At 56.5% G+C, this 13,131-nt stretch overlaps 1 long non-coding RNA gene across 1 annotated transcript; it reads left to right on the plus strand.

Annotated features, from left to right (window-relative positions):
- Window positions 1-342: 342 nt before the first annotated feature.
- LOC108446675 lies at window positions 343-10,678 on the plus strand. Its single transcript, XR_001861955.1, has 3 exons — window positions 343-653; window positions 5,837-6,024; window positions 9,809-10,678. It is a non-coding gene; the product is annotated as an uncharacterized LOC108446675 (long non-coding RNA).
- The last annotated feature ends 2,453 nt before the right edge of the window (window positions 10,679-13,131 follow it).

The raw sequence follows: 13,131 nt of genomic DNA on the forward strand, positions 1-13,131 counted from the left end.
CTGCCGTTGGCATGGGGAGTTATGAATTCTGTGGGATCCATTTGCAATCAAGGAGATTGGCTGGCACACTGTGCCTGCCCCCTAAAATCCCCGGGGCAACTGGGCTGACTTGAAAGAGATGTCCCAACTCTGGGTAGCTGCCCCCAAGACCTCTCTGGCTGTGGATATGCCCTAGACCCCAGCCTGAAATGTGAACCTCGGCATTAGGAAGACTCGGGGCACTGGGTTGCGAAAGAGCCCAGCTCCAGCCTCTCACAGCCGTGCGGTATTGCATGCCATGGTTTCTGTGTGTCTGGAAGTGATTTGGACAAGCCAATCTGCTGTTAACCCTAAACAAAACAAAGACCTCAAAAAAAAAAATTTAAAAAAAATCATGTCTCACTTATTCTTCAATCATCAGCCAGGAGCGACAGAGGTTTCGGGCGAGATTTCCTTCACGTTCCTGGAGCTTCTTATTAAAATTCTGAAAGTGCAAATCAGCACCAGTCCACAGGAGAGCCCACACAGCTGCAAGGAGTCTCCTCTCCTCTCTCCCCCATCCAGAGGGAGCCAGAGCACTGCTCTGCCGGAGAAGCAGTCCCTGCCGCCATCCGCCATCCGGAGCAGAGCCCCTGGAGGCTTTGGCTCTTTGCCCCTGCCCTGGGAGAAGCAAGGTGGGTGCTGGGAGAACTGGGGACCCTCAAGCCAGGGCCTGTGGCTGCGTGTGGAGTGAAGTGAGCAGCCTTTGGGGCAGACAGTCTGGGCAGCTGGTGGGGACATCCCCCTTCTCCCAGGCTTCAGCCAAGCATGCAGTGCTTTCCCTGATCACATCCTCTCTGTGGCCTCCTCCATGGCCCTGGCAGAATCCATGGCCTCCAGGTGGGCTCAGAGTTGTCCTGGAGCTGGGGTTGGACTTGGTGCCACCAGCTGGCATTGGGGATGTGGTGGGTATGAGCTGCAGCAGGGTGGGAGTGGGGGCAACTCTGATTTTCCTAGCCCTGGAATGATGTTAAGTGCTGGGGCAAACCCTCCCCAGGGGAGGCAGAGCCTCGTGTCCTCCACGCTTGCTCTGTGCAGCCACTCCAGCCCTGGGCCTCCTCCACATGGCATGGCCATGGGCTCAGGATGCTCTCCCTGTTGCAGGGGGCAGAGATCAGGATGGTGCTGCTGTCCCTGCTACAGTGGGATAGTTTGGGAACTCCTGACCATGGAGCACAGCCGGGCACTTTGACCCTCAAGTTCACATGAAACCCAGCCTCACACTGGGTCTGCAAACCTGGTCTCACAGTGCATTTGCTGTTGGTTCTGCATCATTATGAAATCATTAAGAAAATAAAAAGGAAAAAAAAAAGGAAAAAGATAGATAAAAGGGAGCAAATAGAAAGGAAAAAAAGGAATGGGGGGAAGAGCCATGGAGTGTGGCATGGTTTTTGGAGGAGACAGAGCAGAGAGGGGAAGGAGAGCTGCGAGGAGGATGGAGCAGTATGCAAAGCACTCAAAAATGCCTGGATGCAGAAATGCCTGGGTGCAAAACACCCAACATATCCCTGGGCCAGCCTGGGAGGAGCCTGACTTCAAGCACAGTGCCACCCCACTTTGCTGCCCTCCCCCTCCCCACAGCCAGCACTGCAGAGCTTCACTCCAGAGAGCAAAAGCCCCCTCACCCAGGGGTGGGGTGAAGTTAGAGGGTCTGTGCCCGGCTCAGCTCTCCTGGGAGGTGGATAAAGCACTCCTTCCGCCCTGCTGCCCACAGGGCTGGAACGTGTGGTGCTGGTGACCCACTGGCTCCTCACCAGCCACATCTGCAGCCACACGCAGGGAAGAAGCTCTGGGCATCCCTGGGCAGAGCCAGGATTGGTGCATGCCAGCTGAATGACCTCTCCCCATGCCCTCCTCGATGGCCTTGTAATCAGGCAAGCTGGACCCCAGTCCAGCAGACAGCCTCGGGAGTTGTGTATTTTTTAATTTATTTTTTTTCATTCCCTCCCCAGTTTTATTGAGCTGGCAGCTGGCTGACCCCACCTCGGCCCCTCGTTTCCCTTCCTAGCATCCCGCGCAGCCCAGCACCACACCTAGCAGAGGAAGCGTGGCGGGACGGCCGCCTCTGCTCCCCAGCACAAAGGCATTTTCCCTCCCCGCCCCCAGCCCGCCCGCTCCCGATTATTTCTCCCAACCAGGTCCAATGCCGAGCTCCCATCCAGCTAAAAATAGATGTGGCACCACCTGGATCATCCCAAGGGGCGTTGGGGATTTGAGGGCTCGAAGAGGGGCTGGGGGGGATGGGAAGAAGGGAAGACCGTGTTGTCAGCTGAGCTTGATGGTTATTGCTGCTGCTGCTGGCTGCGGGTTGGAGCAGTAGCCCCAGGCTGAGGCTGTGTGACCAAATCCAAGGGACTTGCCCCCAAAATTTGCATCCAGGTGACAGAGGTGGCAGGTGGATGCTGGCAGGACCCTTCAGCACAGCAGAAGCCAGGCTCCAAGCTGTGGTGGGAAAATTGCTTTGTATCCTCATTTTGCAGAGGGTGCAGGGCAGGGGCAGGGCCAGGATGGGTCCTTGGGCCTGGGTGCAAGTGCTGCACCCTCCTCTGGTGCCCAGCACTGCCCTCCCTCGCTCGCACAGACCAGCCTTGCCTCTAGATGTGTTCACACCACTAACTGATTAATCACCATACAATTACCAGCAGTGCGTGGCTGGTGCCGTTGTGTGTCCAACTGGATGAATGAGGTATTTCACAGGAAGGGATTTGTTATTAATTATAGCGAATAATTATCATTAGGCCACACCGGACATGCCCCCGGAGCAGTGCAGCCAGGTGGGATGTATGTGACCTACACCCACACCTGCCAAAGGAGATGGGGATCCTCGGGGTGGCCACGGGGAGTAGGGATGTTCCTCACACAGTTCGGGGGGACCTGTGGGGCATGGCCCAGGCTGGTGGCTCCCCCAGTGCCTTGAGAGGTGCCCCTGCACTGGCGGGTCCCGTGGGCTCCCTTGGGACTGGGGCTGCTCCAGCCTTGCTGGAACAAAGGCTTCCCAAAGAAAGGCGCTTCCTGGAGAGCAAAGGACTCAGGGTTGGGGCTGTCTGTGAGACCTGCTGGGAGGCTGAAGTCATCAGCTGGGAAATGCTGTGTTCTCCGGAGCCTCCCTTTCTCCAGGGTCCAACTCAGTGCTCAGTTTCCTCAGGCACAAATAGTTCAGTGGGTCAGGCAGAGCTGGAAAGTGCCGAGCAAGGCTGCTGGGGTTCAGCATCCGTGTCAGGAGCATCCTGGCTGCAGCCATGTGCCTGTACAAGGGTGGCAAATCCCCCGTGTCCCCAGGCAGGGACCAGACTCCCACCCAAGTGGGGGAGAGTGGGAGGTTGTGCCACTCCCAGTCCAGGGAATGCCCAGCTCAGCTGTTTTCTGCTCATGTGCTTTTTTTTTGGCTACCAGCTCCCTCTGACAAGTGACGGGCACTGGGGACAGCAGGAAGGTGTCCTGGGCTACAGTGGCTCTCTGTCTGGGTGCTCACTACCACTCTACCTCGCTGCCAACTGCACCAGCAGGTCCCCAACAGCTGCGGGAGCTGAGCTGGGATCGCGGTGTGGGCTCAGTTGGCCGAGCCTGGCAATCAGACACCGCATCTGAGGAAGCAGAGAAAGTTGTCTTTATTTTCAGCTCTTTTCAATAACCAGAGGTCAGCCTTGTTTATACAGGATTATAACTGGAATGACAACAGCGATATCCATTGTGCGAGCAGCAAAACCCACAGCTAACCTGAAAAAGCTGTTTGCTCCGCATGGGTGCAGCCACTGCAGCCTCCTGGGCAATGGCCAGAGACCTTGGGCCTCCCCAGGGCTGTCCTGCCTCGCCTTCCTCTGCTTTTGCTCTGCCACAGCTCCTTCTGGCCCAGCCGACTCCCTGGTGATGCTCTCGCCATCAGCTCAGGGTGCCGCACTTCCAGCCACATCACCCTGTGTTTGCTCCCCAGGCTGCTCTCTGTGAAACCCCGGGTGAAGCCCTCACATCCCAAACATGAGCAGAACTGTTGCAAATCCCACCCATGGTGCTTATGGACACTAAATCCAGGGAAAGGCTTCGGCACAAGGAGATCAGAGCATGCTGGAATGCGCAGGGCACACGCTGCCCAGGGTCGCTTCCCTGGCAGCTGATTGCAGGAGCACTCGTCGCTTTAATACTGAGTTCCCATCACAGAGAGAGCCCATGCTTTTAGGAAGGAAAGTCTTACACTTCTACCAACTATTTCAAGACTCCCATAAACACATTTTTGGTTGAGCATTAATGAATTACCTCAATGCAGAGCTACTCATGCCAAATACATGAATACAGAGTGTAGAAAAGCCGCTGAGAAGCAGATTTGGCTGCCATTCAGCTGCTCCGATCGGCACAATTTCTCTTCTTGATTACAGCAAGAAAATGCTCCCTGCCTGTGGCACTGCATCCTCCCAGGAACAGGCAGCTGGCCGACAGTTGGGCTGTGCAGAGCGTAGGCATGCCGGGGTTATTCGCTGCTTCCATCGCTTGAGTTGGCAGAAAACACTGCTTGCTGGTGTCTGTGCAGGAGATGCAGCCAAGAACCGGGATCCTGCTCCCTCTGCATGCCCAGGCTGGCTGCCTCGGGATGCCTGACCTCCTTTCGGGTGCTGAGGAAAGGAAAACTGCAATTAGAAGGATTTCTGAGCCTGGATTTTTTGGGAGGTAGGTTGGAGCTGCCCATCTGTGGCCCTGCAGCATCACCACAACCAGGCCTGGAGGAGGAGGAGCCCTTTGCAGCATCCCTGGAAGTGACAACCTTCGCCAAAGCTTGCAGCCCACCCCATTGCACACAGGATCTTGTGGCCACTCCTGTGCTTCACCAAGGCTTTTGCCACCCAGCAGAAAGAATGAGGATGTTGCTGAGAGAACCTCACCTCACACAGACAGGGAAATGCATGTGGAAGAGAGGAATTTTTGCTCAGAGTGGGGTAGATGCTGCTGTGGCTCCATGCCTCAGTTTCCCCATGTGTTGCACAGGGCATGGGGTGACCCAGCTTCTCCTTGGGCCCTTTAGAGACAACAATCTTCCCAGCAATGGGCAGGATGTATCTCTGATTGAGTGCTTCTATCTTTGGAGAGAATTATAATAATAATTACAATAATAATAATAATAACAACAACAATAACAACTAATAATAATTACAATAGTAACATTAAGAATAAAGAGAAGGACCTGAGAGCTTTCCCTCCTTGCCAGCAGAGGAACAACTTTTGCTTTTAGGTGCTGCATTGGGGACATTAAGGGAAGGGAAAAGGGATGTGCTGCATTTGCAGCTGAAAACCCCAAGAACAGTGATATCCCTCCCATAAACTGGCCTAAAAATGAGATTTTAAAGCTTGCCACAGGCAGCATCGTTTTCTTTGCTTACTGATTTCAGAGCATCCTTTGTGCTGCAGCTCGGAAAGTGGCAGTGAAATCCCCCAGCAGCAGAGCTGGGGCTCAGGGATGCTGGGAGCAGTCATGGAGGGGTTCGGCACAGGGATGCAGGCTGGGATGGGGAGGACGGTGTGGACCCCCACGGCTGGGCCGATGCTGGGGATCCCCGCGGCTGGCGGAGCGCAGGGGGCCGGGGCAGGAGGGAGGCGGCAGGGAAGGGCTCCAAGGGAAAGGCTTTGTTCGCGGGCCAGCCGGGAGCGTGCGAGGGCCTCCGGGCTCCAGCGTTTCTCCTCCACTTCGCTCCTGCTGTGTGCGGGAGTCGAGCCAAGGTGGAGCACGGCGGGGTGGAGCGGGTCCCTGAGGAAGGCAGGGGACAAGGGATGGCCGTGCATTTGGCCCTTAAATTGCCTGGGAAAACAGCTCTGTCTTTCCATCTCCCCGCAGGGCTCTTCTCTCACCCAAGCTGAGGCTGTTTCCCAGGCTGCTTGCCCTGAACACCTCCACCTCTGCCCTTTGCCAACGACCCCTCTTCTTGGCCCATGGAGCCTGCGGATCTGGAAGCTCAGGGGAAGGATAAGGAAAGGCTCAGGACAGAATGGCCCTTCGTGGAGCGCTCGAGCTGGAGAAATAAGGTTAAAGGCTCTTATCTGATGGAGCTGCAGCCTTGCCAAAGCCTGTTGCTATCAGCTCGGGACACATGTGCTATTGGCAAAGCTTCGGGGACACAATAATACAAACAGTTTTCATTGTCGAGTCAACAATGATGGGAGAAGGAGCCTGGTGCTATTACCGGTATAAAAGGCACTGTAGGAAAGCTCAGGACAGGAGGATGCAGTCAGGATCAACAGCAGGGTTTAGCAGATTACAGTTATATTTGTATTCGGGAATGAGAAACCTTCCATCCCCAGTGGGCTGGAGCCAGAAGGATGGAGCCAGCGGTGGGGGTTTAGGCTGCAAGGAAAAACTCTTAGAGCAGCACTGGAAGCAGCTGCAGCAAAGTGCTGATGGCAGCGGGTTTGGACAAGGGCAGGTTTGCAGCTCCTCAGCCCAAGGTTGTGCTCTACTCGTGAAGAGTCACCCAGGGAAAAAACTCATGGCTGCAAGGCAAGGGAGGCGGGGCAGCAACAGCCCGAGGCTTGCACAATCCTCCACAGATTCACTACAAAGTCTGTTTATTTGGAAAAGCCAGAGTGTGCAGGGTGGATGGGTGACATGGCACACACTGTACCCAGACCCTGCTGTCGCTTGGGTAGATTTGAGGATGGTGAGGAGAAGGTTGGTGCCTCCACAGGGCTGGTGCATGGAGGCCAGGCAGTACCTGTGTGTTTCACAGCCATCCTTCCAGTACCTGTGTTGCTTCCCTCCACATTCATTCTCCTCAGCCTTTCTGGCCCCTGTCAATCTAAATAGGGCATTTTTGGAGAACACACACTCCCATGCCATCCCATACCCTCAGATGTGGATGGCAAGGTGATGGGGAGCATCACCTCTGTTGTGCCCATGGTAGTGAGGAAGAGGATGCAGGTTTGCCAGCTGTTGTGCCATGGTGGCAGGAGTCAAGCATCTATCTATCTATCTATCTATCTATCTATCTATCCATCTATCTATCTATCTCAGGCACAAAAGTCTCCCCACCATGGGGGGCCGTGGGAGGCTGAAAAGCTGGACAGGAGGTCAGGAAATTGTTGGCTAATGTCAGGGACCGAGTGGGGCCAGGGTGGCCATTCCCACCGGGAGCAATGATGTCAGGCGGTGGCCAGGGCCAGGAGGCAGGAAGCCCAACGCAGCCAGCGAGTCTGTCCTCCTTGGACTTCCCCATGTGTTTTCATGAACAATGCACCTCGTGTCAGGGACACTGTGAGGCAGGTCCTCCGTCACTTGGGTCACTGCAAGGCTCATCCTCCTGCACTGGGGACACCGTTGTGCTGTTCCAGGTGCTGCTCTTCGCTCATGTGGGCTCTGGGATGGTGCTGGCGTTGCACCTTTTGCACAGGGATTTGGTGTGTCTGCTGCATCGCTGTGAGGTCTGGAGGTGATAGCTCTGCTGCTGTGTCCCGCTGCTTCCCTGGATGGCACATCTGGCCTTATGTGAAGGGCAGACAGGCTGGTGAGATCCAGAGGACGTGCTTGGAGAGAGGATGGCCATGCCAGCTGCTGGCCTTCTCCCACTTCCAGCTCAGCTGGGACAGGTTACATACCCTGCTTCAAGCATCCAGCCATGCCTGCTTGGGTGTCCAGATATTCCATCTGGAAGTTGAAAGAGCAATTACCCAAATGTGACAGGAAAGGCTCTGGCAGACTGAGACACTTAGGCAAGCTGTGAGATGTGGAAAAGCCTCTCCAGGCTGTGGGTCCCCACTGAGGTGAGGAGTATCCATGGCCCTGTCTCTACCCTCCCAGCCCAGGCAGCTGGGACTCAGTTTTGCATCTTGGCCCCTTTGTGAACTGAGAGGGCATTTAGAGCAGACAGGGGCTGCAAACAGGGTGGCTGGGACAGGGCATGACACCTGGTCACAAACACCAAGAGGGAGAGGGACTTCCTGAGGACAGCGACCTCATGGGTGGCCCCAAGGACTCGAGCTCGGCCTCTCCCTCCACCCCACCCAGCACAGGCTTGTTTTCGGAGAGGTGCCTTCGCGCTGGGGCTGCCGCAGGCTGCGTTTGCCAGCGGCTGGCAGCGATGGCTGTGCTGGTGCCGACAGGCCGGCTGGCATGCTTTCCCCCAGGGAGGCTTTAGCAGAAGGCTGTGCATTTCTGGGAATTGTGTTGGTTATTGTTCGAGCTGCAAGTGTGCGGCGCGCTGATGAGATCAGGGCTCGGTGCTCAGCGCTGGGGCAGTGGAGCCGCTGCAGAGCCGCTGATGGGGCGATAAGCGGGAGAAGGTTCTTTTCTGTGCTCCCATCGCTGCGGGGAGCAGAGGGCACGGCACAGCCCCGTGACCTGGCTCTGCTTGATGAAGGCAGTGAGGATGAAGGCAGTGAGGAGGGAACACGCTGCCTTCGCCCTCCGGCAAACCACGGCTGAACTGCTGAGGTTATTTCAGAGAAAAGGCCCCAGCCCTCCTCACTGAGCCTCTCCTTCCTCCCTCTCTACCCATCAATCCGTGTCTCCAGCCCCTCTGAGGTCTAGACCCCAATCCTGTCTGCTCTGCCGCACGCTTACTCCTTTGCTGACAGGACACAGGTCCTGTTGATCCCAAACTCTGTGGGAGAAAGTATCAGAGCTCTGCTTGCAAAAGCACTGAGAGGAAGGGGCTGGGGGTTCAAATCCTTTGCAATCCTTTGCTGTGGCTGAGCTGAGAGGTGCCATGTTTGCCCATGAGAAGCCAACCATCCTCCTCCTCCTCAGGAGGATGTCTCCTTCCACACACAGTGGCTTTTGACACAGAGCAAGTCACGAGATCCCAAGGAGGTCAGACCTGCTGCCACAGAGGGGCACTGCCATCTGGAGAGCTTCCCACTGCCTGGGTCTGGAGATCGCACGGGTGAGCAGGGACAGCATAGGAAATGCTACATGGGAAAGCCCTGTGTGGGAGCCCAGGAGCCCCTGCCTTCCCACAGCAGACTTATCAAGGCACCAGTTCAGCGTGGTGCTTTCCATGGGCCAAAAGGGAAGTGCATACACACCAGACTTCTCGGGGTCAAGGATGCTGGGCAAGCAGTGAGAGGAGAGGCTGCAGGGGGCAAGGGAGGGAACCAGGGCGTGGGGAAGGAGACACAAATAGCAAAATGAATGGCTTGAACTTCCTATGTTTTATGGAGGTGAATAAAAGGAGACAGAGAGGGGGAGAGAAAGGAGACCCGAGTGCCTGCACAGACTCTCACGCTCACACATGCCAGCCCAGACCCCAGAAACTGCTGGTGGCTAGTGTGGGGTGGCAGCCTGCACCCACTTGGCTGGCACAGCTCTGGGCTGGCTGCTTGTCTGGCCCAGTGTCCCCTGGGGGCATCTCATGAAGCGTGACAGACTGCAGCTTAGCATTTATTCCTCTCCCTGTCATTATTATTTTGAACAGCTGCCAGTATAATTAAAATTGTTAGGAGGAAGAGGTTTAGGGAAAATCCAAAGTGTCTCAGAAGAGCATCTGCAAAGCTGGAGGTCCAAACTCCACCCTGGCACTCGCGATGAGCAGGGCTCATGGGAGCCATCATCTCCTCCGCATCCTCCCTTCCATGCTCCCCGCTTCTCAGGGTGGCAGAGGCTGGGCTACCACACAGGGTGGTCCTAGCCACATTCCCCTTGCAGCTGCTGCCTACTGTAGCCAAATTCTGCAGCCTTTCCTGGTGTAGGACTTGTCCCGGGAGGTCCAGATGGCAGTGTCCCCAGGCACGGGTGCTCACCTGCAGCTCCAGGACAGATGCAGTGGGGGGATGTAGGGAGTAAAGGACACGGAGCATCTGTGGGCTGCTCTTCCAGAATGGCACGGATGGATCCTGCAGTATCTCCTGGGAACCACGATGCTTTCTGCTGCGTTAGGAAGGCCTGTGCCACAAGACGAGGTATGGAGAGGCCCCTTGGCTCCTCAAAGGAGAAAACAGGATGGTGTGGAAGACAGAAATGTAAGTCACCATTCATGCCACATTCCCCAGGTTTCCTAAGTGTTTGAATGGAGGATTTGACTGCTTCAGGGTCAAATGTCCCCAGTGCTAGGGCTAGGAGATTAAGGACATCAGACAGCTGCAGCAAGGAGGGGAAGAAAAGGCAGATCCCTGCCTCCATTGCAGGGCTGGCGCAAGTGCATAGTTAGAGGATCCAAGTCAGGAGACCTCCAGCCAAGGCAGGCTCATGAGGGTGAAAAGGAGGGGAGACACATCAAAACCCCTCCCCCAAATTAGTGCTGCTCTGGCAAAGCCTATGGCAGCTGCTCCCAACTCCTGCTTCAGGGTCTTCCAGCTACTGATTGTTCTTCCCTGGATAGGGTCACTCATTACCAGCTCAGAGTCCAGTGTGTCACCCAGGACAGCCAGTCCTCCAAGCAGTCACCCAAGACTGAAGTCCTGAAGACCTGAGCACCCCTGAAGTTATGGGGTGTCTCAGGACAGAGCTTCCCTGGGGGTTTTGTGGTGGGTGGATGGACAAGGCAGGCCCAGGAGGGCCTCTCATCTCTGCTTTTTCCAAAAGTGGACCAGACCAAGCCTCTGGTGGTTGGGAGCAGAGAAAGGGTGGGGTTTGGTGGCTGATCTCCAAATGACTTGAACTTACTGGGGATACTGGAAGCAGGGAAAGCTCATCCAACTTGATCCAGCCCATTTGCTGTGTACAAATCTGCTGAGAGGCCCTTGGGAAATACAGTAGCCCAGTGGAAAAAACAGGTGAGATTTTGTAGGGTTTTATTTTGCAGGAAACTTCTCCTGGCTCTCCCAGCTCTGCCTGCCAAGGGCAGCTGCCAGCGAGGCACCACATACAGAGACTTTCAGGGTGTCTCTTGGTGTGCAGGGGTCAGCAAAAGCCCCCTCCCAGCCTCTCCCTGATGGACTCGCCCCTGCTCTGTTTTTAGCACATTCAAGTAGCTGCTTTCACAAGAGGTAAAAGAAAGTTCATGGATCCGTTGACAGATCACCCCAAGCGGGAATTTCTCTGGGAATTCCTGCAATAGCAGGTTGGCTCCCGCGGAGGTGGAGTTTCCTCTGGATCTACCTCCACCCAGGCTTGGGGAGCGCTCCGGCCACCGGCTCCACACTCGGAGGGCTGGGCTGAGCGACGCCACCGCTGCTTCCCAGCCAAGGTCAGCCAGAAACCCTCCCTGCTCTGCAAATGCCTGGCCTGTTGTGTCCTGTTAACCCTTGGGAAGAGCAGAGCCGCAGGCCAGCAGGGCACACAGGGGCAGGGGACATGCCTGGCAGGCACATGGGGCTGCAGGCGTGAGGATTTCGTGCCATTCTGTCCCTCGGGGACCCCCTGCCAAGCAGGCAGTGGTGGGGCCTGGGCGAGGCTGGTTGCCACCACAGGAGGCCAGGGCTGGCGGGGTGATGGCTCCTGCTCGAGGCAGGGAGCGACGGGGTGACGGCGCTCGGCATCAGTGACTCTGTGCTCTGGAATCTGAGACACGTCCTCGGCCATACTTGTGGTCAGGAACCATCTTTGCATTGCAGCGACACAAACCACACTCACAGTGGCTGGGGGGCTGCTCGAGCGTGTCTCTGACGCCAAGGACTGGCGGGACCCGACCCCACACACAGGACAGGCAGCATCACACTTCCAAGGACCTTCAGAAGGTCCCCTTGTTGGGACTTGTTTCCTCCTCCCTCACAGAGGTGGGCCTCTCCAAAATGGCACCCCCTGACTCCACAGCCAGACCCTGCCAAGGGCTGGAGGATTTCCAGGTGCTGCACAGACTCCAGACTGTGGGGTGGAGGGAACTCGCGTTGGCAAACATGGAGCCAAGCCAAAAAGTTTCAAGGTATCATGCCAGGGAGAGGGCCTGCGGCTCACATTTGGTCTGCGGCCACTTCTGCTGATTCAGGGATGAACTGATGCGTCTCACACATCCAGGGAGCAGCTCTTGCTCAAAGGGATCCCAGAGTTCCATGGTACTGCTATACAGAACAGCAAGCTGGCAGCTGTAGGTACCTAGTGGGCAGATTCAGGGGTCAGCCACCCTTCAGAGCTTTAGCACTGATCTTTTCAATACTTCTCTCTCTCAAAACCCATCTGGACGAGTTCCTGCGTCACCTGCTTTAGGTGACCCTGACTTTGAAGGGGGGTTGCATGATCTCCAAGCCCTTCAGTCCTACCAATTCTGTGATTCTGTGATTATGCCCTCAGTGACCCAGCTGCCCTAGGACAGAGCGCAGTTGGAGACGAGTGCTGCGAATTCTGGTTCCCAAGACCTGCTTGTGCATCCCGAGGCCACACGTAGCACATCCCCGTGCTTCCACATGATCTGCAGCCCCAACGGGGCAGGACGTGGCCGCTCTTTGCCAGCACAGTCAGGGCCCTCTCTGAAACATCAGCGCTTGGCGAGGGCTGTGCAGGCGGCTGTGCAGGAGGAGGCATGGAAGTTCTCCCTCTGCCAGGAACCAGCTGGAGGGAGCGTCAGCGCTCAGCAGCAGCTCCCGAGGGATGCGCTGCCCTCGCACAGTGTACGAGTGCCATCTACAGGGGGTCCAGCCTGGGCCCCCCCAAGCCATCCAGCCCCTCGCCACTGGTAACTGCTGTCCAGTCTGCAAGGCCGTACGAGGGGCACAGCCTCGGTTTATCCAGGGAGCGGCGTCAGCACTGCCCCGAGGGCTCAGCACAGCCACGGACAATGTCACAGAGTCACAAAACGGTTTGGGTTGGAAGGGGCCTGTAAAGCTCATCCTGTTCCAACCCAGGGGCAGGGACACCTTTCACAACCCCAGGTTGCTTCAAGCCCCGTCCAGCCTGGCCATGAACACTTCCAGGGATGGAGCAGCCACAGCATCTCTGGGCACCCTGTGCCAGGGCCCCACCACCCTCACAGGGAAGAACTCCTTTCCAATAACCCTTCTAACCCTCCCCTCTGTCAGTGTCATTCCCCTTTGCTTTGCCACTCCAGGCCCTTGTCCATACCCCCCCTCTCCACTCTTTGAACCCCTTTAGGCAAGGGAAGAGGCTTTAAGGTCTCCCCGGAGCATTCTCCCGGCTGAATCCCGCAGCTCTCAGCCTGTCTCCACTGCAGAGGTGCTCATGATCGCCGTGGCCTCCTCCGGACCCTCTGTAGCAGTTTGGGACACGGCTGTTCCTGCCGTGTCCGGGCACAGCCCCGCGGGCGGGGG

The sequence above is a fragment of the Corvus brachyrhynchos genome, unplaced genomic scaffold (genome assembly GCF_000691975.1).
Source record: "Corvus brachyrhynchos isolate BGI_N302 unplaced genomic scaffold, ASM69197v1 scaffold10, whole genome shotgun sequence".
In the NCBI taxonomy this organism is placed as follows: domain Eukaryota; kingdom Metazoa; phylum Chordata; class Aves; order Passeriformes; family Corvidae; genus Corvus; species Corvus brachyrhynchos.